Genomic DNA, 24212 nt, shown 5'->3' with positions numbered 1-24212 from the left:
ATTCTTGAGCTCCCAAGAATACCATGCTTAGATTTAAGTCTAGGCCCCACTTCCGGTTCTAAGAGGTGATGTTGTCTCTGTTACTTAATTTTCTTTGTGTTGAGATTCTGTTTGTTTGAAATATAATTGTCCTCAGTGATGCCAGTATAATGGAAGTTGGGGAAACAGCCAACAAGTAGGAGTACAATCCTGGGATTTCTTCACCTTTTGTCCTTCTTCTGGTTACTCCCCAGTACCTTCCTACATGAAACTGCTTCAATACCCCCTCAGATATATCTTCTAGGCTATCAGACCCCCTGAAATGTGTGACATACAATGTTTTTGTCTTCTGGATAGGTTTTCAGTGTAAATACCATAAGCTTTAACATCATATTCCAGTATGGTCCAGTCCCTCTGGGTACAGTGAGAGCAATAGTCTAGAAAGTTTTAATTAAGTTTTGTGTATGGAAAGATCGTTGGGTTAGGTCTAGTTATAATGGGTTGGAACCCAGTATTCACCCACTTTACACAAAAATTCCAGCTACACTAAAATTTAACTTTCTTCTTGATAAAATGGGGTTAATAATTTCTGTTTACCACAAGCAGCTTCTATACAGACCAAATGAAAGAACATAGGTAAAAATTATCCCTAAATTGTAAAACTAACAAATATCATATAAGATGCTTAATGTTTCTTCAAATGATTTCAGCTTTCTAAAGCAATGGGATTGTACAGTTTAATTATGCCTTGCTTTGTTTCAGAAAGAATTTCAGATATCTTACAGGTGAACATAGCAAAATATCTTTCTGGGAGTTTGACCATGCTTCAAGGAGTATAAGGGCAACACAAATTGGACTTGTTTTCTCCTCCTCCTTCTCTACCTCCTCTTCTTTCATGTAGGGGGCAACAAGGGTTGGAGGTGAGGAAAGTGTGATCAGAGTTCATGATGTGAAATTCCAAAATAGTCAATAAAAACATTATGAAAACAAAAAGTAAAGAATAGCATTGCCAAATATTGTAAAGTTAGGCTAGGTTAGGCACTCAATAAACATATTTTAGATGAGTATTTAAGTTGATCAAAATTTTTTCTCTGACCTCTCTAGAAGTCCACATTGGTACAGAAATTGTCTGTTAGATTTCTCTATTCCCATGAAATAAGAAAAAAATGTAACCTCCCCAAGGAAGCTTTTCTGGATTTCTTGGCTGAGGAGACAAAGTATCATTACGTTTATGTTATGTCTTAAAAGTGACACCTGAATAGGTCATATTAGCAGACTAAGGACCTTATACCTCTAAGGTGTGGCTCAGCAGGCCCAGCAACAACTTTCAGAACTTGTTCCTAGGCTGCATTCATGGCCACAGGAGCATCTAGGCTCTTTTCACAATGGGATATTGTTGAGTGTCACTGTTCTTATTCTGACACAGTAAGAGTCCAAAATTCAGAAGAAAATAAGGTCTTTTTCCTACATAGCTCAAGATCTTCTGAGTCCCATATTCCTTTCTTTTTGTTTCTAGTTTATCACAGTTTTTCTTTTTCTCTTTTGTTTCTACATCCCAGTTTCCCTCTGCACTCCTCTCCTGGACCCTCTCCTCTTCTCAATCTGCTCCCCCATCCACTACTCCTCCCTTTATCTTCAGAAAAGGGCATGTTTCCCTTGGGTATCAACCAGCCATGGCATATCGAATTGTGGTAAGGCTAGGCACTTCCTCTCCTACTAAGGCTGGACAAGGCAACCCAGTAGGGGGAAAGGGTCCCAAAGGCAGACAGCACAGTCAGAGACAGTCCCTGCTTCCACTGCAGCTGTCCCAGTTGACATCCAAGCTACACAACTGTAACATGTGCAGAGGGCTTAGGTCAGTCAAATGCAGGCTTCCTGGTTGGTGATTCAGTGTGAGCCAAGATTAGGTGATTCTGTGGGTATTCTTGTGGTGTTGTTGGCTCCTATAATCCTTTTTTGCTCTCTTCCACAGGATTACCTGAGCTCTGCCTAATGTTTGGCTGTGGGTCTCTGCATTGGTTTCCATTAGTTTCTGGATAAAGCCTCTCTGATGACAATTGGGCTAAGCAGATTATCATTAGGAATCATTTCATTGACCTTGCTTTTTTTTGTTTTTTTGATTTTTTTTTAACCAGTCATGTTTGGATCTATCCTAGGTCTTTGGGCTATGCAGCCTCTGGGTCCTGGCCCTCCAGATAGTGGGATTCCTTTCATAGCATGAGCCTCAAGGTGGGCCAGTCATTGGTTGGCTACCTTTACCCCAGCACATTTTACAGGAAGGGCAAATTGTACATCAAAGTTTTCGTGGGCTGATCCCATTTTCAATATTCTTATAAGAGGTCAGTCAGATAGTCTTCTCCCTTCTGGAAACCTCAGCCCAGCCAAAGAGCCTTGAGTCTATTGTCTGGTGCCAGTCCACAACTACATCAATATGTGAAACTTTAGCAGCTCCCTAAAGTAGCATTATTATTCAGTCTGAAGTAGTGTCCTCCTACATTCATGTTGGACTTGGCTGTTTCTAAGGCAAGTGATATGCTTCCTTCTGTTTAAGGGGACCATATCTAGTCCTCCAAAATAAGAGACTTGTTTAATGATAGCATGAATGAATGACACTCTCTTGAATTATGTTCATAATAAAAAAAACTTAAAAATTTTTTTATTTAATTAATTTATTCAGATTAAAGCTTGTTATCCCATCACTTGTATATTCCCAGTCCTCTCTCCCTCCTGCTTCTACCCTATTCCCCTTCCCTAGGTCCAAGACAGAGGGGGACCTCTCCCCCACTTTATGGTCATAGGCTATCAAGTCTCATCTTGGTAGCCTGCTTATTCTTTCTTTGAATGCCACCAGGCCTCCCCACCAAGAGGAGGTCATCAAATATTGGGCACCAGAGTTCATGTCAGAGTTAGTCCCATCAAACTGGATCTGGTAACTACTTAATTACTCTATATAGGTGCTGTAGTTTGAATATGAAGGCTCACACTTTGAATACTGGTTTCCCAAGTGGAACTGCTGGGGAGTGGGACCTAGGTGGGGGAAAGAGGTCATTAGAGTTGGGCGTTGGAAGGTTATATATGAACCTCCTACACTGGTCTTTTCTTTCTAGTTCACTTTAGTATGAACAGACTCAGACACATGTTCCCACCTCCACGATCTGAACTTCTCTACCATGTCTTGCCATCAGGGTGTCTTTCCATTGTGAACCCAAATAAATGTCTCCTCCCTTTGTACTTTTTTTCAAGGTATTGTAGTCTCAGTGACTCAAAGGTAACACCCCTAGGACTAGTTTAATTTTCCAAGGCAATGCTGTTAATAAAGTCAGGTACAGGGAAATGGGAATGGAGGCGATGACAGCACTTCTAGGTTGACAGAACTACTGAGCAGCAGATTCCAATTTGCTTACTTATAAATTCTGTCAATCATCCCAGTATTACTACACCAGTGTAAGAACCAATAGCTAAAAGAACAGACAAATCAACTCAGCAAGCACCCAGTGAACTCATGATATGTGCTAAGGCTTGTTTTTGGCCTTTCTGCCCTGTTACTTATCCCTAATTAATGTAGACATGATTATTTTCAATGAAATCTTTAATCCTTATTTCAAGTAGGATAGAAGTTGTTATCTGAAAGCCTCATTTAGAAATAGTCCCTCCTATTTGAGAGAAAAATGATAGCTGTCCCATCAATGTGGACACATTAAAAAATAATAACTCAATACACCTCCAACCCTGTTAGGGTACTGTTATTTCTATGAATTATTTAAACCTTAATTAGCCTGGGTAATTCCCTCCAAAACTTCTTACAGCTGCCACCAGTCCTTGGAACTGCTGTGACCTCCTTTGTCCTGGGTGGTTCTGCCATCTGCACTTAAGGGTTCCTGCCTTTGATTTCCCATCCAGGTAAAACAATAGCATCTGCCACTGTTTCACTGGGCTTGACAGTGGCCCTTGTTGGATCTTGGCACTGATACGCTCACAGATGTGCCTATTATCTTAGTTTCCCAGGGCCAGCCAGTGAGTTAGAGAGAGAAGACAGATCCCCAAAGACCTAAAAGAGTCTGCGTGAAGATGTGTTTGTTGGAGGTGTGAGCGAAGAGCGTAAAGTGTAAATCTTCCCATTAGCTGGAAATGAATACAAATCAGTCCTCATCTGTATTCATTTATTCCACAGGCAAGTGGGTTTGAGAGAATGCACAGTGCAGCCCACTCCAGAGGAAGGCAAAGAAAAATCTGATCTTGGATGGTGTGTGTGTGTGTGTGTGTGTGTGTGTGTGTGTGTGTGTGTGTGTGTGTGTGTGTGTGTGTGCATGTGTGCTAATTTATAAGAGAACTTGGTCATGTGATTTGCTAAGTCAGTCTCAGAGTTTCCATCTGTATAGCAGGCTCATTAATAACCGCCTGCCTACAGAGCAACCATCTTCCTAAGGCCCATTATTCAAATCCACACCCAATATTTGCTGTGTGTGATGCACTAAACACGTTTCTTAACCATATGAGCATCAGTTTCCTCATGTGAACAATGGGATTAAGGATAATGTGGTTAAGCTTTATATCCATAGGCATTATGACTTGCACTAAATGCAGATTGAAATACATTTTTAAAAAGAATGCATACATTGAATATATACAGACTAGTTGTTTTTACTAGAAATACAGTAGAGCAACTATTTGTATAGCATTTATATTTTATTGTGTATTAAAATAATTTAGAGATGAATAAAATACAAGGAAGGATGCATGTTAGATGCATGCAAATACTATATTTGGGGACTTAGTGCCCTGGACTTGGGTATCTGTAGGAGTCCTGGAATCAATCCACTGATGAGACTGAGGTATGACTGCATCTAATTCACAGTACTTCTATAGAGAGCGAGTGAAGTAGAGCATGAAAAGTATTTAATACAGAATACAGAGAGCAGTGAAACATGAGTTGTTCTCATGCATATTATTCCTTTAGCCTGGGGTGTTGTCAACAGCAAATGAGACTTTAAGCACAGTCCAATTTGGTACAGTCTCATAAGGTAATTGTAATTAAATACAAACAATTCAATATAGCATGGATTTAAAGATTTGTTGGAATTGAACCCCCTTCCTACCACCCTGCAATGTTCCAAGGCAATAGAAAAAATGTCTCTACACTGATAGGCTTGCAGAGATGGTCTGAGCTTGTCTCCTGTCTTATAGGTAGTAACACTGAAGTCTGGCAAGACAGATTTACTTGTCAATATGCAGTTATTAAGGGATAAACTAGGACTAGAAGTCACATCTCATGAGTTATAATATGGTTTTCCCATGTGATGCTTTTTATGTATGAGAAAGCAAAGTCACAGTGACTGAATGAATTGTTCATGCTCATACGTGACTATTTGTGACTTGCATTTATGGCATGTTTTGTACATGCAAGCACAATTCTCACTGTTTACCTATGTATCACATCATCAAGCTCTTTCAGCAACTATAGGAGATACTAAAGGGCCCCCCATTTCTCAGATGGCGCTGGGGACAAAGACAGGGCTAATAACTTGTCTGAGCATACACAGGAGGCAACAGGATTAACACAGACCATTTGGCATCAGAATTGCACCTATCACCAACCTGTGTGTTTCAAGTCTCTCAGCCCAATCCTCTTATTTCCCTTCCTCAGGCATGAATGAGCTTGAGCTTCAAGTCAGAAGTAATATATAATGACAGAGAATAGTGTCTGTCACTGGATGCCAGGAGAGTTTACTGGTATGGAGGGTACTGGTCTGGAGACTTCAGGTAAGCTAGCATTGTTTTTGCATGCTTTCTGCTTTTAAATTACTGTTATTAGAATTCATCTGGTGAAACATACTGACCTTGAGGTCTTTTGGTACAAGAGAAGACAGCTGTGGCTTTACGGTCACCATGTAGAGGGAAGAGCAGAGTGTTCCTCTGGCTGGAGCAGCCTGGCTCTGTGGTATTGAGAGAAAGTAGACTGTGGCGAGGGTTCATGGACATTCTGACCATGCCCCCACTCAGCCACCCACATGTCCGAGGGAGTGTCTGTGAGAAAGTTTAATCTAAAGTACCCAGATTCCATTTAAAAATGATGAAATAAGAACTCAGAATATGTTGAATTGGGCTATTTTACTTTACAACCCCAACAGAATTCTAAGCACCTCAAATTACCTCATATGTAAAGTGGAAGGATTCTTGTGACTCGTTCGTGGGGTGATTGTAAAAGACTAAATATTAGTTGCACTAGAAAACCCATAGTCTGATTCTATTTAGAAACACAGCTTTGAGAAGTCACCAGGGTTAGGTGAAGTCCTGAGTGTGTGGCTTTGATGAAATTACTGCCTTGTAACTGAGAGATACCAGAGGAAGACTGAGGCTAGGTGTGTAAGTATGCAGTGGCTGTCTCTAAGCTGAAAAGAAAGGCCAAGCAAGGGGATCCATGATTTAGCACCTTGATTTGCGACTCTCTTACTTCAAATTGTTGGAAAGTAAATTTCTAGTGTTTAAAACACCACATCAGGGATTGTATTCAGTTTAAATTAGGGGTTACAAAAGTTAACTACAGAATCCATGCATCCATGCCTAGTGCTTGAGTTGAATATGTTTCAATATTTGATATGCATATATAAAAAGAGATATAGAAGATCTCTATGTATGTTATATGCATGTGCTTATCTAAATGTGTATGACATGAAATGTTTTGGTCTAAATTACAATTTGCCAGCGACAGCACAAGGATCACCACTGCAGCCCATAGTCACTAGTGTTATAGTTGAAGGCCTTCAGGTGGCATCTTAGACTATCAATATGTGTCCCCATGGGATGGAAGATGACTTGTCCCTCTTCTCTACATCCTGGAAAAACTAGCACTGGGTCAGGCTTGGCATCTCTAAAGCAACAACTAGGCTTAGTGAGTGATGTGGTTCCAGGTTATAACACATAACAGAGCAGGAGAGAACGGAAACCACCTGCTGACTGGATTCTCTAGCTCTCTGAGCAGTTTTTGTGATGAAAGCACCTCCTTTATGCTTAAGCAGCAGTCCTGGACCATTCAAGGGCCTCAGTAGGAAATTCTGGGCTTCTTGGTAATCTGGGCACATGGGTAGCCAGAGAAATGAATTGCACTATTAAAAGAGATGTGACTTTATTTGTTCTGAAACTAGTTGCATGAAATAATAGCTTGGTCATTTAATGAGCACTTATGATGCTCCAGGCATAATAGCAAGTAATTTTCATAACTCTTCCCTTTCCATATCTGAAACACAAGAGTAGGCTGTACTATTCACATTATATACACAAGGTGACTGACCCCTCAAAAGAAAAATCACTTGTCCAAGGTTGCAAATCCATAGTTTGGCAGAACCAGAATGAGGCTCACCATTTGTGGTAATATAGCACAGACTCTTCCCACTGTGGAGCATAGCTGTACTTGGAAAACAGAAGAAACATTGTAGAAAATGTACTGAATTATAAAGGGTGAGCCTGCACATTAGTTAGTCTTCTGGCAGGGATCTAACTAAGTGATCGGTATTTCTTGCCTATAAGAGATGGGATAATTTGTTCCCTAATGTAAGGAATAGCCCTTATTGGGCTTATGAATTTGCCAGGTGAACTTGGCATGCCATTTTCTTTTTCAGGCAAAACAGTAATTCAACAGGTAACTGGGCATAGCATAATAGCATTTTATTCTGAACACCACGGCTCATAACTGAGCCATGCCTTTTTTTCTTTGAAGGAAATTGCCACAAAATAGGAGGTATAAAGAGCCTTTTTCTAATTCAAAAGACATTCCAGGGTTGTGTGAGACTGCGGCTCTAGGAGGCAACACAATTAGCAAAACCTGATGCCAGTGACTGCCACCATCTTGGACAATGTCTTCTGTATTGGAGCCAACATCTGCCTGCTTACCTTGTCTAGCCGGGATAAAGGCTCTGCCAGACCTGCTTCCCACATGTCTCAAGACAAGTGCAGTTGGCAGGGACTTGTGCCTGGAAGGCCATGGGGAATGGCCATCTTGTGGAAGGGGCAGCTGAGAAAGTCCCCTGAGTGATCCCATAATCAATTCTGATGCTGCCATCAGAATTCCTAGGCTGTACATACTGACCATAGGCCAGGGGACAAGAGAAACACAGTAAATAAGGTTGAAGTGGACACTGTACCTATTAGAATGTCTTTGCTGCAAGGTGCCTGCCGAATTTGTTTGTTCAACAGAGCTAGTAATGTTAGTTATCACCAACTGAATGGGGAATTGGTGATAGTCCTCCTCTAAGGTATTTGTGTGTGGTATTGTAGTGGATCCTGACAATAACTCAGGAAGGGACTTCCAGTATCATATCCTCTATTTTAAAGGTAGGGAAACTGAGGCTCAAAAAAGCTAAGTAACATGAGCAAATGACCTATGTACCTTAGAAGTGGCAAGGCCCAGGTAAACAAGAATTAGTCCCAACTCTTAAAACCACTACCCCACAGTGTTGTTGCCCTCATGTCTATCCTCAGAAAAAATCCTGAAACACGTAGCCATAGGAGTCCATCCCTGTTGTGGCTTCTATATAAAATATTTCCCAAAGACTCATGTAAAAGCTTAGTTCCCTGTGCAGTGGCATAAAGAGGTAGAGTGTTCAGAAGTAACTGGGCTTTGAGGGATCCAGACTGCTCATTGATTTAACTCCTTAGTGAATTCATAGATTAATTAAGCTATTTAGAGATTGATGTATCTGGAAGACATTGGTCACTGGAATGTGTCTTTGAAGGATTTATTTTTGTCTCCAGTCTTTTCTTGCCTCAGCTCCTGGCTGCCAGGAAGTGAGCATCTCTCCTATACATTGTCCTTCCTCCATGATGTATTGTCTTACCATAAGACCAAAATAATAGAGCCAGGTGACTGTGGGTGGAAACATATAAAACCGTGAGCCAAAATAAATCATTCCTCCTCTAGGATGATTTTCTTAGGCATTTTGTTATTATCAGAAAACAAGATAATATCTTTTTTCTTTCAAAAGATAGTATTTTTTCTTACAGGCACATGCCATGTATTTCATATCTTAATGTGTGTATACACATACACACACACACACACACACACACACACACACACACACACACACACACACACACACAACCCAACACAGCTTTCAGGGCATGAAAAATCTGAATTATAACTCTGACCCAAGAGGTGTTCCTTGTATAAACAAACAACAAAAGAAAAAACAAAAACTCTTTTGAAATTATAAATAAGAACAAATGTATCCTTTGTTTCTATAAATTTTTAATTTTATTTCCAAAGTCAGGGTACCATGACTCAGACTATAAGAAAGACCTCGATACATCCAAATGCTCTGACAGCTTGGAAAATCCTGTCCTCCAGGCATACTAAAAGCGGAGTTAATGCAGCCATTCTGATGATGCACGGGGATCACTACAATATTAAGTTTGCCTCTTTCCTTCCTACAAATTAACATTTTCCTCCTATTCCATCTGCTTAAACCTTATCAAACAGTATAATACTAACTTGTATCTTCTGTGCTCTTCCATGGCTTAGGTGTGTGCTGTCCTGTAGCACAGATGAAACTCCATGTCAGTTTCCACTGCATTTACACTGATTGACCAGCAGTGTGAGCAAATGATTAACTCTTAGCAATGAGACTTTCTTGAACACATCTCTCTGCATGTCAGGGTCACATGGTACACAGAGTTTTACATGGTTATGACAACATTAGCTAAAATCGTATGTGACTGCATATGGCTAAGTTCCCACCAGACTCCACATCCTGCCTGATATTCTGTGCTTGCGAATGGCCCCTGACCTGTGGTTTCCTTTGTGTAGTTTGCTACTCCTCTTGCTTTTTCATCATCTTTTTTTCCAGGAATGTACAAATGTCTTTATTCAAAAATACAAAATAAATTATCTGTAATCACGGAAAATAACAGCAGTAAATCATTATATATTGTCGATAGGAACCAATAACTGATGGTTACAGTGACCAGCCAGCCCTCTCTTCAGTCATTTTCTTCAGGTGATTTCACTGAAGTTATCAGTGAGGAACCTGCCTTGAGCTCCCTGTTACAGTTCATTGATAAGGGCAAAGCACTACTCTAGGAGTTAGAACACACCACCTTCCGTAAACTTTCCCATTCCATCCATTGCACCCATTCTAGGGTCCTTCTCTTCTCCAAGAATTTATGTCACTACAGCTTCTGCTGTAGTCAGCAAGGAGACCACCCCAGCAGCATGCAGTAAAGCAGCTCTTACAACCTTTGTTCCATTTTCCTCCATGTTTACAAAATCTCCAAGCATAGCATCATAACCAAACTCTGAGGAACTCTGCAGAATTTTCTCAACTATCAAAGATCCTTCAATACCTGCATTCTTAGCAATAGTCATTACAGGATTCTGAGTGCTCTTTTAGTAATTTCTATATCTGTTTTCTGACCTTCATTAGCAGGCTTTAATGAAGCCAAGGCTGGGATGCACCAAAGCTGAATGTACCTCTGTTCTAGAACAATGCCTTCTTCAATAGTTGCTCTTCTAGAATCAAGAACATCAGTAATTCTCTCTTCTCATTCACTTCAACATCATGTATCCCTCCAACGTTCAGCATAGCTACTCCATCTGAAAGTGTAGCAAGTTGCTCTTTCAGCTTTTGTTTTTTGTATTCACTGGTTGTGAGATCTAGCTGTTCTGTGGTTTCTTGAATACATTTTCAATTTGAACTTTATCACCTTTTCCTTTCAAAAGAATTGTGTCATCTTTGGTGACAATGACATCTCCAACTTTTCATAAGTCATGAGATTGAACATCTTCAAGATTTGGATTCAATCCCTCTTCTCCAAATACTGTACCCCTAGACATATGTTTAAGCTGGTTCTTCCTATTGTCCCCAAACCCTGGAGCTTCTATTGCTACAACCTGAAGACCAAGGTTTATCCTGTTCAAAACCAGTGTGCTTAGAGATTCTCCATCACCATCTTCAGCAATTATGACCAAGGGCTTCCAATGAGCATTGGCAATTTCAAGAGCAGGTACAATGGACTGACCATGAGAAATTTTCTTTTCACTCAACAGTACATAGGAATCTTAGAACTCAGATTTTTTGCCCTTTTGATGTGTTAATAAAATGTAGGGAAATATATCCTATGTCAAACTTCATGCCATCAATAATTTCTAACTCATCATTCAGGGTTTTTCATCCTTCACTGTGATGATGCCCTTTCTTCCAACCTTTTTCATTGCCTCAGAAATTGTGTTTCTAATGTCCTTGTCCCTATTTGCAGAAATTGTAGCAACCTGAGCAATTTCTTCAGTGGTTGTCACAGGTTTAGATTGTTTTTTAACTTCAGCAATTACAGCACCAACAGCCAATATCACACCTCTCTGGATTTCCATTGGATTAGCCCCTTGGCTGATCTTCTCAAGTGCTCCTTGGCAATAGAGCATGCCAGAACAGTAGCAGTGGTAGTTCCTTCCCTGGCCTCTTCATTTGTGTTCATCCTGAACAAGTTTAGCTCTGATATTTTTGTATTTATCCTTTTAATCAATTGATTTTGCAACAGCGACCCATCTTTTGTTACTTTGTGACTTCCCCAACTTTGTTCAATAATCACAGTTCTTCCCTTGGCCCCATTGTAACAGCTACAGTGTTGGCTAAAAAGTCCACACCTTGAAGCATTAAGGGTTGAACACCACACCAAATTTTACCTCTTTGGCATAGGTCCAAGTTAGATGAGGAGTCAGTGCCTGGGACACTGGTCTCATTTGTTGAAGCAGTGTGGTAGCCAAAGCATTTCTGTGGGGGCAGAGACAGGAGTGCATGTGGCAAGGCTAGCAGTCAGTAGCAAGCAAGGGCTTTTTGGTCATCTTTTGAACACAGGCACTGTAGCTAAGGAGAGCTAACCATTCATGTCTGCCACAATCCTTTGTAATTCATAGCACTCTTCAAATGTTTGTTGAATTACAAATGGTAAAGAATTTTCAGGGCATTGGGTAAAGAAGTCTGCGTATGTTGAATAATAAGTAATTTCTCTCATTGATTTAGTGTTTACTATGCACCAGAAAGTGTGCTATTACTTTATTTTTTTTTCTTTTTCTTTTTTTTTCTTTTTCTTTTTTTTTTTTTTTTTTATTAATTTATTCTTGTTACATCTCAATGTTTATCCCATCCCTTGTATCCTCCCATTCCTCGCCCCCCCCCATTTACTTTCGATGGACTGTCACATTGAAACCATTCCATGGCCCTATGAATAACTTTAAGAAGTGGGCACATAAAAACCATCATTTCACTTATGACAAAAACTGAAGCTTTAAGAGGAAACAAAAATCAAGCTCAAGTCCTTGTTCCTAGTAAGTGGCTGAGTCAGGAGTAGAAACCAAACTGAACCTCTATGCTTTACCTCAATATTATATTGTATTGGAAAAAGAAGGCAGATAAGGCTTCTGTGTCCTAAACAAGGCCCACTTCCCTGTATATATCTGATGATGGCAGATTATAGCCCTATGATTATGGTGGTTGTTGGCCCATATTAACAACCTGACTGGATTTAGACTCTCCATCATAATGGATCTTTAGAGGGATCTGAGGATGCTTCTAAAAAAGACTTAACAGAAGGCCCACTGTGAATGTGGGTGACACATTCTCATGAGTGATGGGTCCCAGAATGAAGAAAAGCAGAGCACCATCATGTATCTCTCTCTCTGCTTCCAGACAGGGGATGCAATGTGACCAGATGCCTCATGCTCCTGCCATTATGACCTTCCCACCATGGTGTACTGTACCCTCAAACCATGAGCCTCCCAACTCTTCCCTTCTTAAGTTGTATTTTTCAGATGCTTTCTAACAGCACTGATAATAAAAGTAACTAATACATGTGTATGAAATGGATTTATTTTATTTTATTAATTTATTCAGATTACAACTCAATTGCTATCCCATCACTTGTATCCTGCAGCTCCTCCTTCCCTCCTGCCTTCACCCTATTCCTCTCCCCTAGGTCTATGACCGAGAGGGACCTTCTCTCCCACTACATGGTCATAGGCTATCAAGTCTCATCTGGGTAGCTTGCTTATTCCCTCTTTGAGTGGCATCAGGCCTCCCCACCAAGAGGCGGTGGTCAGTTTTGGGGCACCAGAGTTCATGTCAGAGTCAGTCCCTGCTCTCCACATAACTGTGGAGAATGTCCTGTCCATTGCCTAGATCAGAGTAAGGGTTCGATGTTTACTACTTGTATTGTCCTTGGTTAGTGCAATAGTTTGAGCAGACCTCCCTGGATCCTGATCCTCCCATCATGATGTTCTTGTTGTAGGTATCTAGGACTCTCTGGGTCCTTCTATTTCCTCATCTACTATATTTGCCTTACCTAGAGTTCCAGTGGGATGTCCTCACATCTGTCCCAATCTCCTGGTAAGTGAATACATGAAATTGATTATTAATCCCTTGTTCAGAAGTCTCCGGGAGAAGAGTTGGAGCTAGTGAAGTAATCACCCCACAACACAAAATGTTCCTGCTCTGTCTCCTTAAGGCTGGCTGCACATCCAAGGCCATATCATTTGAATTTATTTGGTAGAATCAAATCAATCCAAAGACATCCTTGTGCATGGAGACAGGATATCCTCTTTGGAAATAGCCAAAGTCATGGTAATCCAAGCCTGAGAGAGATGGGAGGCTATTAGACTAGAAGGAAAGCCCATTTTTTCAAATTAAAGATAGGGATATAGCATTATAAAAAAGGTGGTCTTTGAAGCCATCATGCTTTCAGCTCACATCTCTTACTTGATTCTTTATATACAGAAAAGTTGTCAAATTTCTTCAAGATTCTTTTTTTTTTTTTGCAGTGTAATGAACATGAGCATTCCATATGCCTCATTATGTCATGTGTAGTACAATTGAAGTAAGATTTTGTGTGCAAAGAACTTAGTGCCATGTGGGCATATAGTAAATAGAGTCAGCATTTGACAGTATATGGCCTAAATGCCTAAGCCTGACTTCTGAGTGTGCATGTGTATAAACCCACTCCACCTATTCCACAAGACTGCACCATGTGCAATCTGCAAAGGTCCACTGAGAATAGATGTGTTGATTCCAGTCCAGGCATACAAGACGCTTGTAAATCAAGCAACATCACACTTTAGAACACCTCTGTCCTCTAAAAGAGGACACCTCAGCAATGTCTTGCCTGATTGCTTCATAATTTGAGTGGTTGGATAGAACACACAATGGTGGAGGAATGCATTGTGCAGGCTGGCTCTCTCTGCATCTCCTGGCACCCCTTCCAACTGTTCTTTCCTCTGTGCTACAGATATTGGGTAACTAAAAACAGTATTTCTTAGACTCCCCTATAGTGATATGTTGGGATGTGATTTTGGTAGCACTATCAGACACAGTTGGCTAGAATTGGCTTGGGCTTATATTACCAGGGAAGACTACATAAGAGGCAGTCTGTAACTGGTAATGATCTCATAGCTTAAGTGTGGCCCTGGAAGCAAGAGTATCTGCAGTATCTTCCTGCTGTTTGGCATCTCTCTTCAAGTATACACTCTAGAGACCAACTCTGGTAGCTAGCATCTTTCCTTTGGTTGAAATAGCATTTCATCTAGAGACTGATTCTTTGATGCTTCTGGAGAAATTAGTATTAGAGGCAACATATATAACGTGCTCCTCTGATAACTGAGGAATATGGTTGACCCGGAGAAACTGTTATCAAGGTGGATCTGTCATTTACAACTAGGCATGGTGGATAAAATATTTTACTCCAGAAATGTTTATGGAATTAGAATGTTCCACATGTGACTGAGTGTGGGTTGTGGGGTCTGTCTGGGGTGAAGTTAGTGAACCATAGTTACCAGTAAAGAATAGGATTCTTGCAGCCTGCAGTTTCTGTAGATAAATCAGGACTTACAAGATCTCATGTGGTCATGAAGAATGAAGCATCTATGAAGGAATGATTGGTAGATGGGGTGAATATTCCTTTGTTCTGTCAGTTCTTGAACCTGGCTACATGGTTAAGATAGTGCAAGAATCAGAGATTCCTAGTCTTATGTCTTCTCTTCTTTCCCCAATGGAACAACTTACCTGAGACTCACATCTTCTCTCCTGTTCACAGTATTTGACATTTGTTTATTGCCAGTGGTGGCTCTGTGATGATGCCATTGCCACTCTTCCAAATGAAACTATTATCGGTATGGATATGCAACTACTTAAAATGATAAAAACTCACTTGAAGAAAAATCAGTAGCTTTATGGTTTTTATATAAATGCTGCACAAGTACATTTCAAAATTTCCCACAAACTTCTCAGTCCAACTTCGAGAAATGTCAATCTATGAAAGGAAAAGGAATGGTCAGAGATAGTATCTTCCACTTTTAATCACTTAAAGATGTGGGAGGCTTCCTGTTATCCTACTTTAGCCCTTCTCAGGCTGTATTCAAGGCAAAGCAATGGGGGAATTGGGGCTGGTCCTATCCCCCTGCTGGCTGCTGAATGTGTCAATGAAGAGCCCCCAAAAGTCCTTCTTCACAATTTGCAATTGTGTTTGCTAAAATATGAATTAATGTTGCCTGTTCCTTGTGCCAGATAATATTGTCTCCAGAAGAGTAAACTAAATCTGTGCCATGCAGTAACTCCCAGGCGCCTGCAAGTTGATGTGTTTGACTATGCAGTAGAGATAAACTTTCTCCAAGGAGCAACTCTCAGCATATTTGGCAAATTTAATTTCATATTCTTACTTTCAAGTTTTTTTCTGTAGTACTTATTAAAAAAATAAAAGCACTAAAACCATTTTTCACTTGATAAGACTCAAGCAGCCACAGCTCTGTCTTCCCTTGGGTCCCTCTACAAAGCAGACAAAACAGTTTTATCTCTACCCTTCATGGCCACAGACTACTCAGAGATCAAGGCTCCTGCAGGCCCTCATGTGTTGAATGGCAGAGAGGAAGGGAAAGCTGGCCTGCCAAGTATGTAAATCCAGCCTGGCAGACAGTCTTTCTTGTCTGTTCTTGGTGTGGGAAGGCTCAATTAAGAGCTGAACTCTAACCCCATAGCTCCAAAAGCTTAAAACAAGTTCCTGCAAGGTGTCCATGGTGGGAATGTTGAATGTCAAAGGAAGAAGCTCAAAAGAATCTCAGAGAAATGTTTCATTTAAAAGGTAGTTTTCCTGGAAAAACCAATCCTAATGAGATCTGCCCTACAGAATATTCTAAGACTTTTGATTCTTCAACAAGGCCAAGCAAGCTATGAATTCCTCCAGGCTGTATGACTCAGATAACTCTAGCCACAATGCTCAGCAATACTGACTTCAAGAAGTCAACTTTGAAAGTGGTATCCAAGTCAAGCAGAACAGAACCTGACAAAGCACTGAGAGCCATTTTGGTATCTGGGATTAGAATTCTTTGACAGGTGAGGGTCTTCCTTTTCTTCTTCTTCACTGCTCTGTCTTGACTTTTGATAGAGACTACAGTGTCTGTGATTGTGTTGGAACTTTGTCCTGACCAATCACTGCCCAACCTTGCCTGCACATGTCTGTTCATCTGTTGGCATCTCCTTCACATATCAGTGGCTTATGTGTATTAAATAATGCTGGTGCGTGGATTAGGAGTTGGGTTGTAGTTTACCCTTGCTTGAATGTAGGCTGGCTGGAACAGTTTTGCTTCAGAGTGACTTGGGTTTTACCACTTCTTGAGGTTTTAGTTGGGAGCAACACACACACACACAGAGCACTAAACTTAACTTAATCATATCAATTCCCATGAAACCTGACAAGAACACAATCGTTCTTTGTTCCCTTTGAATGTCTCTGATATGTTCTTTGCCATCCCTCATCTGACTAATCCACCAAGTAGGACCATCATTCTCCCCACACCTTGCTGCATCTATGATTTGATCAAGGGAAGAATCACTCAGTGTTTTCCTTCTCCCCTTAAGCTTGAGCTTGAACCTACTGCTTCCACTATGACTATCATCTTCTGTAACACCAATTTGCAGTCTAATCACAAGCCCATTTGCTTTCTCCTTTAATACACTTTAATTCTCTTGAGAGCTTGGAGCACAGCTAATATGTTTGTGGGTGTATCCTAAATAAGTTACTTTAGGTAAAACTTCCAGTTACTCAATAAAATAGAAGGATGGCCGAATATTTCAATGCTCAATGTTTTAGGGATTAAAATAAGATGAGAAAGGAAAAATGAAAGATGATATGCTGTGTTAAAATTTTTTTAATCAATTTATTCTTGTTACATCTCAATGGTTATCCCATCCCTTGTATCCTCCCATTCTTCCCTCCCTCCCATTTCCCCTTATTCCCCTCCCCTATGACTGTTCCTGAGGGGGATTTCCTCCCCTGTATATGCTCATAGGGTATCAAATATCTTCTCTGTAGCCTGCTATCCTTCCTCTGAGTGCCACCAGGTCTCTCCCTCCAGGGGACATGGTCAAATATGAGGCACCAGAGTTCGTGTGAAAGTAATATCCCACTCTCCACTCAACTGTGAAGAATGTTCTGTCCATTGGCTAGATCTGGGTAGGGGTTTAAGGTTTACCAAGACAGAAAGAGGAATCTGAAAAGATGGAGGCTCTTCAGGTACTGACCTGCAGCTCAGAAGCCTGTAGGCAGGCTCTCATTTCTTATCTGGAGTAGGAATGGAGTGGGTAGGAGCAGCCTCAGTGGCAGTTCTCAGAAGGACTGACATTCAGAGTTAGAGCAAAAGCTTCTGCACCATGACTAATACTCAGAGGCTGTGGGTTTCATGTGATTAAGGAAGACAGTCTCACTCAGAGGACCAAGGCATTTCTGAGCCAATGGGCCATAGGGACAAAGTGTGTTTTCCTCGAGTCTGTTTATCAATTATTTCTTATGGAGAGCTGGGATTTAGAGAGGGAAAAATAAAGCGCTTCCTTTTGAGCAACTCAAGCTCTTCTGTGCTAGATGGGCATGGCTAGAGTCAATTTTCCCAACCACAGTGGAGGGAGCACACAGAGGTACACAACTCCACACCAACTCCTACATCAGCTTGAAAAGTTAATTTCAGAGCCCTTCACTAAGTTGAAGCTGGCGTATTTGACTTTGTCACAGAAGAGAATGTCATGGAAAGTCATGATGAGGCAGAGCTGAGGTTTATCAAGAAGAGATTTTAACATAGATATAAATATGGGATTGGAGAGAGAGAGAGAGAGAGAGAGAGAGAGAGAGAGAGAGAGAGAGAGAGGAAGAGAGGGAGAGAGAGAGAGAGGGAGAGAGAGAGGGAGAGAGGGAGAGAGAGAGAGAGAGAGAGGGAGAGAGGGAGAGAGGGAAGAGAGAGAGTGGGAAGAGAGTGAGGGCGAGGGGAAGAAAGAGAGCGAAGGGAGGTCGAGAGGGGAGCGCGAGCGGGCTATGGGGATCGCGACGAGGAAGAGGAAGCGACAGGGCTGCCGAGATAGTCGGGAGAGCGCGCGAGCGCGAGCGGCGAGGCTCTACACAGACTCCGGGAGAGATAGCGAGAGACACCAGAGCGGGAGCGCGCTTCGCTCGACTAAAGCGCGAGTTAGGGAAAGATTTGTATCACATTCAGGTATGAGCACAGTAAGAGACTAGGGTTTTTAAATGTCTCAAATAGTAGCCACCTGCATGCTTTGGATGGCTTCTGAAGCTATATCACTCACTCTGAGAGTTTGAAAGGAACTCTTTCTTTTCTTCCCTTTTAGGTAAATGAGAAGGCAGGTTAATTCTTGGAGTGCTTTAAGCAAGATTACAATCTGATTAAGAGGAGCCCTATGGCCATATACGGTGCACAAGGGGTTACGGTTTTACTGTAGGTAGAGTTTAGATTAGCTTGCGAGATTCCTAGGAATTTCGGAGTTACAGATGAGAAGGAAAAAGTTGTATTTTCCATACAGGCTTAGAGGTTAACCAAGGTTGATAGTTATTTTAGCATTCTTATTTGAAATATCTTGATAGAAAAGGAACCTTGTCTATATATAGGTGACCTACAGAGCAGGTTTTGTTGTGTTGAAATTTCTGACTTCATCCAGACTTTGAAGTCAAGTTTCCCTTCCCCTGCTCTGGTCCTTTTATCTCCCCCATCTTTGCATTCTACCCCAGTTCCAAGTAATCAGATGTTGACAAAACAATAAAAACATCTGAGTGGAAAACATATGTGCTAGAACATAAAAAACAAATCAGAATTACACTGATGATTGCAGGAAAGGCCATCCAGAAATAGCTCATGCCATATCTTGACATCTGTCAAATGCCATGGTGTTTACATGTAGTCTGTAAAATTTCCAGAGAGCTGGAATAGAGGCAGCAAGAGACTTGTCCAGAGCATGGAAAACTGGGCACCGGATTTGATCTGAGAAAGTTATGTGGGAGACCACGCTAACATGTGTGATCTTCCTCCCAAGGAGTCTTTACCTGGGCAAACTGCCACCTAGGCCAAACCTGGCTTGTCACTTGTTTCTGCAAAATCAGTGATTTTGAAACTCAGTCATGGCATTTTGTGAATTTATTATATCTGGCTTTATTAGTGCTACAAGGCAAGAGCTATGCAATTGTGATGGGTTGGGCTACAAAATCTAAGATACTTCTTTGTAGGGAGTGTTCAGACCCTTGTCTATATCTGAGGAGTAACAAGATCAAACTGACATTTTAGAAAGATCAGGCTAGCAGCTATGTGAGGCTACATGGAATCTCATTTGAAGAAAAATAAAGTATGATATTTCCAGCAGGCTAGAAACTCTCCAAGCGGCTTGATAAAATCCTGAGTCCTTTTCTCCTAAGCACACTGCAGAATGGTGGTTTCCTCAGACCCCTCCTTTCCATCATCAACTCAAAAATCATATTTATATTCCAGTGTTTAAACCAAAGTGAATTCCTCAGAGCAAGAATTCTAGTATTTTTATTTCTTTCATCTTGCTGACTCTTAACTTCATTTTTAAAACAAATTGAAGTGAAGGACATGGCTCTGGGTTTGATTTCCATGGTGGCTCACACTTGTTATCTTAGCACTTGGGCAATAAAGCCAGGGGAGTCAGGAACTCAAGTCAGTCTTGTCCACAAAACGAGTCCAAGACCAGCATGAGCTACATAACACCTTTCATCACAAAGCAAGGAAAACACCCAAACAAGTAAATTGTTGAGTAATACTGATACAGAGGCCGTACAACCCCGCTCACCCTTTCTGCATCCCTACCTATAGGTGGGGAATGACACAAAGGACTGTCTGATGATCTGCTCTATATGAAACCCTCAGTGTGACTCTATCTCAAAGGCAGCTTTAAAGTATTTTTTTTCTTGTGCATTCATGTGTGTGTGTGTGTGTGTGTGTGTATGTGTGTATGAGAGAGAGAGAGAGAGAGAGAGAGAGAGAGAGAGAGAGAGAGAGAGAGAGAGAGAGAGAGAGAGAGCGAGAGAGCGCATTCACATGTGTGTTAGGTATCTTTCTTTCTTTTCTTTTTTCTGTTTTTTTTTTTTTTTTTTTGAGACATGGTTTCTTTATGTAGCCTTGACTATCCTGGTCCTGCTTTGTAGACCATGCTTGCCTCAAATTCATGAAGACACACCTGCCTCTGCTTCCCTGAGTGCTGGGATTACAGGTGTGCACTACCACGTACCAGAAATAGGTATCTTTCTTGATTACTCTCCAACTTACATATTGAGGCAAGGTCTCTCATTTGAACCCAAACTCATTGATTTGCCTGGTCTAGCTACCAGCCTGCTATGGGGTTCTGTGGCCTCTGCGTCAGGATTGCAGGCAGGCTACCATGGGGATCCAAACTTGATTACCCATGCTTGTGTAGTGAATATTTTACCCATTAAGCAATTTCTCTAGCCCCTCCCAGTATCTTAAAAAGTTTTATTTTGAAATATTCTTCAGGCTGTGTATCTAGAGCTGAAGAGAAAGGAAAACAAAACAAACCACAAACAGACAAACAGACAAACAAAACCGACCCCAAAGTGAGTGTTGGGTATGCTCTTCCCTAGGAGGAGTTCCTTATGAGACTATTGGGCATTTACAGATGAAGATTAAAGACCTGCAAGCAGCTCAGCAAGTGAAAGCTGCAAAGCTGCCTTAATCGGAATGAATCTAAAATGTATATTTATATAAATAATAATGCCTTAGGCTTGTTTTCTGTATAGTTTGCTTGGATGGCTTTTGGAATGACAGGGCCAATTGTTTTGCCACTGTCTTACTCTATTTGAAAGAGCTCTCCAGCAGCCCCCACCTTGCTAATGATGCAATCCATTGGGTCCTATGGGATTCAGAGTTTGTGGCAAAAATATGTTTAACTCCTCATCCTCCTGGGAAAGGCAGGGATGGAAGATGATGTGATGGCTGTCACTGGGCTCCTATTAGCAAACTTGTCTCTTCATTTCATAATAATTCTCCATATACCTTGATGTCCTTAGGGATTCAGGGCTCCTAAGGTTAAGCTCTTTACCGCTTAGTATCATACTTGTGACTCAGGTTGTCAATCTGAACACAAAGAAGCTAGATGCAAGCAAGCCCTTGGAAGGTCTGTAGACCTGATGGTGCGTAGTCCTCCCTGCTTTGAATCACTCTTTTCTTGCACATTGGGCCTTCTGTGCTCCTGTGCCCAGCTGTGGTCCTCCTTCCTAATGCTTTCAATTCAGTGCTTCCCCAAGAGCACCCAGAGGACACTGCATCAAAGCAGATGACAGCATTAGTCTAAACTTGCTCCAGATCCCTTGGGAATGAAACCCAAAAGTACACATTTCCCAAGTAATCCATGAATGATTCTTGTATTCATTCAAGCTTGAGAACTGTTGGGCATAAACCCCCATATCAAGATGCCTTGGTTCTTTCATTGTAGCTGGATCTGATCTATTTTTTAATTAGTCTGTTGGCAACAGCTCCTTCCTCTGACCTTATTATTTTGACCCACGATTGTTCTCCTGGTCATTTCTGACTTTTGTATTTTAATTGATTGCCCCCACCCCAGAATTGCACGTGTGTGCGTGTGTGTGTGTGTGTGTGTGTGTGTGTGTGTGTGTGTGTGTGTGAGAGAGAGAGAGAGAGAGAGAGAGAGAGAGAGAGACAGAGACAGAGAGAGACAGAGACAGAGAGAGACAGAGAGAGACAGAGAGAGACAGAGAGAGAGAGTCCAAAGTCAACATCAGATGTTGCTCCTCAGGCACTCGCCACTTGTTTTTGGAGACATGTCTCTTTCTAGCCTGGAACTCACCAAGTACACTAGGCCGGCAGTCCCACAATCTCTGTGAATCTTCCTCTCTGCCCCTGCCTTACATTGAATATTACCACCACACCCAGATTTTATCTCTGGGTGTTCTAGAGATCAGACTCTGATCCTCATGTTTGGAAAAGAAACACTTTATAGTACTTTCTTGACTGAGCCATTTCTTCAGGAATCCAGAGTCTTGTACTTGGAATTTCACTGTGTTATGCTTAGTTCACTCCATCTCTTTCATGGGCTAACTCCACCCACTCTTTTCTTTCTTTCTTTTTTTTTTTTTTTATTAATTTATTCTTGTTACATCTCAATGTTTATCCCATCCCTTGTATCCTCCCATTCTTCCCTCCTTCCCATTTTCCCATTATTCCCCTCCCCTATGACTGTTCCTGAGGGGGATTACCTCCCCCTGTATATGCTCTTAGAGTATCAAGTCTCTTCTTGGCAACCTGCTGTCCTTCCTCTGAGTGCCACCAGGTCTCCCCCTCCAGGGGACATGGTCAAATGTGAGGCACCAGAGTACATGAGAAAGTCATATCCCACTCTCCACTCAACTGTGGAGAATGTTCTGACCATTGGCTAGATCTGGGTAGGGGTTTAAAGTTTACCGCCTGTATTGTCCTTGGCTGGTGCCTTAGTTTGAGCGGGACCCCTGGGCCAAAATCTGCCTATCATAATGTTCTACTTGTAGGTTTCTAGGACCCTCTGAATCCTTCTACTTTGCTATTCTCCCATGCTTCTCTCATTTAGAGTCCCAATAGGATTTATGTCCTCCCCTCTGTCCCAGTTTCCTGGTAAGTGAAGGCTTTCGTGGGACATGCCCCTTGGGCTAGTATGCAGATATAAGTGAGTATATACCATTTGATTCTTTCTGCTTCTGGATTAACACACTCATTATGATCATTTCTAGCTCAATCCATTTATCCACAAATTTTGGGAATTCCTTGTTTTTAATAGCTGAGTAGTATTCCATAGTGTATATGTACTACAGGTTTTTTTTTTTTTTTTATCCATTCTTCTACTGATGGACACTTAGGCTGTTTCCATGTTCTGGCTATTATGAATAATGCTGCTATGAACATGGTTGAGCAAATTTTCTTGTTGTGTGCTGGATCATCTTCTGGGTATATTCCAAGGAGTGGAATAGCTGGATCTTTTTTTTTTTTTAATTTTATTTATTTATTTTTATTAATTTATTCTTGTTACATCTCAATGTTTATCCCATCCCTTGTATCCTCCCATTCCTCCCTCCCCCCCATTTTCCCATTATTCCCCTCCCCTATGACTGTTCCTGAGGGGGATTACGTCCCCCTGTATATTCTCATAGGGTATCAAGTCTCTTCTTGGCTACTTGCTGTCCTTCCTCTGAGTGCCACCAGGTCTCCCCCTCCAGGGGACATGCTCAAATGTGAGGCACCAGAGTACGTGAGAAAGTCGTATCACACTCTCCACTCAACTGTGGAGAATATTCTGACCATTGGCTAGATCTGGGAAGGGGTTTAAAGTTTACCTCCTGTATTGTCCTTGGCTGGTGCCTTAGTTTGAGCAGGACCCCTGGGCCCAAATCTGCCTATCATATTGTTCTACTTGTAGATTTCTAGGACCATCTGTATCCTTTTATTTTGCTATTCTCCCATGCGTCTCTCATTTAGAGTCCCAATAGGATGCCTTCCCCTCTGTCCCAGTTTCCTGGTAAGTGAAGGCTTTCGTGGGACATGCCCCTTGGGCTAGTATGCAGATATAAGTGAGTATATACCATTTGATTCTTTCTGCTTCTGGGTTAACTCACTCATTATGATCATTTCTAGCTCAATCCATTTATCCACAAATTTCGGGAATTCCTTGTTTTTAATAGCTGAGTAGTATTCCATAGTGTATATGTACCACAGTTTCTTTATCCACTCTTCTACTGAGGGACACTTAGGCTGTTTCCATGTTCTGGCTATTATGAATAAGGCTGCTATGAACATGGTTGAGCAAATTTTCTTGTTGTGTGCTGGAGCATCTTCTGGGTATATTCCAAGGAGTGGGATAGTTGGGTCTTGAGGAAGCCCTATTCCCATTTTTCTGAGATAGCACCAG

General features: G+C 41.4%; 1 pseudogene; it reads right to left on the bottom strand.

The window, feature by feature from the left end:
* Nucleotides 1-10057: 10057 nt before the first annotated feature.
* On the bottom strand, nucleotides 10058-11767 carry LOC127209621 (60 kDa heat shock protein, mitochondrial-like; annotated as a pseudogene).
* Nucleotides 11768-24212: the final 12445 nt, after the last annotated feature.

The sequence above is a fragment of the Acomys russatus genome, chromosome 26, assembly GCF_903995435.1.
Source record: "Acomys russatus chromosome 26, mAcoRus1.1, whole genome shotgun sequence".
NCBI lineage: Eukaryota > Metazoa > Chordata > Mammalia > Rodentia > Muridae > Acomys > Acomys russatus.
The sequence above is the reverse complement of the archived record's forward strand: the minus strand, read 5'-3'. Positions and strand labels throughout refer to the sequence as shown.